Source organism: Triticum dicoccoides, chromosome 7B (assembly GCF_002162155.2).
Source record: "Triticum dicoccoides isolate Atlit2015 ecotype Zavitan chromosome 7B, WEW_v2.0, whole genome shotgun sequence".
Taxonomy (NCBI): Eukaryota; Viridiplantae; Streptophyta; class Magnoliopsida; order Poales; family Poaceae; genus Triticum; species Triticum dicoccoides.
In genome coordinates this window covers 194,992,484-194,994,493 of record NC_041393.1, presented here as the reverse complement: position 1 = coordinate 194,994,493, position 2,010 = coordinate 194,992,484, and positions in this window count along the sequence as shown.

Sequence of the window (2,010 nt, the reverse complement as noted above, 5' to 3'; positions counted from 1 at the left end):
AATAGCGAAGGAATCGCTCCATCGGGTTCAGTTAACAGCCATCGATCGATCGCTCGGGTTCAGTAACGCGTAGCGTGCAGTGCAGTTGCTCGGGTTCAGTTAGAGCCCAACGCCTCGCTCGGGTTCAGTTAGATCCAACGCCTCACACGTGTACGAGAAAAATGCGCATCGCTCGGCCCCCGACCTCCCACCATAACCGGCAACCCGAGATTTTCCTCCCCCTCGCTTCTACCATGGTTTTTTCCGTCATGGACGACCTAAAGAATGTCGTGCGACTGTGTCTTCGGCCCGCCCAGGACGAAAAGCCCATTTTCTGTCATGAATTTTTGTCATCGAAGTAGGAGCCCACCACATCTATGATGATACCGGTTTTTGTCACAATTATCGTCATAGAAGTGTCATATGTATGATAGAAAAAAATTTCGTTCGGCCCAAAATGTCACGGATGTGTCTTTTTTTTGTAGTGAGGTCGGGGACGCAAGCTCGTCGGCCCTGGATGTGGAGGCCACCAGCGTTGGTTCGTCGGAGTGGACACCTGGGGGTGGCATGGCTGTTCTGAACGCGGCCGCGCAGGACGTCCGGGCCCGGCTCCAGGCTCAGGCCGCCGCTCTCCAGCATTACACGCAGGAGTTCTTGGTGTCGCGAGCGGCCATCCAGGTATGCTTCTTGTTTTTTATTCTTGCAATCTTTTGTGGGGGCACGTCAGCGCACCCACTGGGTGTAGTCCCCGAGTTCTAGGCCGGCTACTGAGCAGGCGGCCTGGAACTTTCAAGTAGACCCGAGTTCTGACTTGTTTTCTCTTCTGTTATCTTTGTTGCAGGATTATCACAACATCCGTGCGGCCGCCTTCAACTCCGAGGTCCAGGAGCTGGCCCAACAGACCCCTGATTTGTCCGAGAGCCGGAGTAAGCACTCCGTCCTCTTTCTCTCGTGGGGGCGCGTCATCGCACCCGCTGGGTGTAGTCCCCGAGATTCGGGCTGACTGCTGAGCAGTCGGGCCGGATCTCTCCGCAACTTCTTGTCTTCTTCCTTGATTATTGATCATCTTTTCTTTCTTGTCTTTGCAGAAGCCAATGCCGCCTTTGAAAGTGCAACTATCCCAGGGTGGTTTTGGTAATTCCTAACAACATATAGCTCATTGAGCTAATGCTATTTCAAGATAAATATTTCAGGAAAGCTCAATGATTGGCTTGGCATGGATGAGAAAAGGGGATCCCACAAAATGCTAAGGACAAAAGGATTGGCTCAAGCTCAAAGCACAAGACTCTACATTTTCCATTTTAGTGATCCAAGATCACATTGAGTCTATAGGAAAAGCCAATACTATCAAGGAGGGATGAGGTGTTGCTTAATGAATTTCTTTCTTCAAAATGCTTAGTGATATGCTCCAAAGGAGTAAATTGCACAGAAGTACCACAATTGGGGCATTGGAAGCAGATTGGTACCAAGTTTGGTAATTTTTACATGTCAGTACCAAGTCTTGGGCTAGACATTACAAAAAGGTCTAAATCGCGTATAAACGTGTATTGACAGTGTATCTGACCAGCGGGACCCACCTGTAAGCTGCCGACGTGGCATTTTTTTGCAGAAACCCCCCGCACCTCCTTCGTCCTCACGCACGGCGGTGCCCGGTCTGGATCGAGGGGAGGATCCCCTCGAGCCCGAGCTCCTCTCCGATCACCGCGGCTCCCACTTGCGCCGGAGCTGCCCCTGCTCGCGCCGCCACGGCCTCTGCTCGTGTCGCCGTGGCCTCTACTCGCGCCTTTCCTCTCTGTCGTGGCCTCTCCCCCCTCTGCTGCAGCAGCTCCAGCGGGCAGAGCGCGTCCAGCCTGTGCAGGTGTTGGCCCGGCGAGTACCTGAGCTCCCCGACAACCTTGAGCTCCAGCCGGAACACCCCCGTCGTGCTCTCCCTGACGAACTCGGCCACCCCTGCGCTCCCGAGCGCGACGCCCGCCCTATCGGCCGCCGCCACGGTGCTGTACGCCTCCATGTTTCCCGCCTGGACCATGA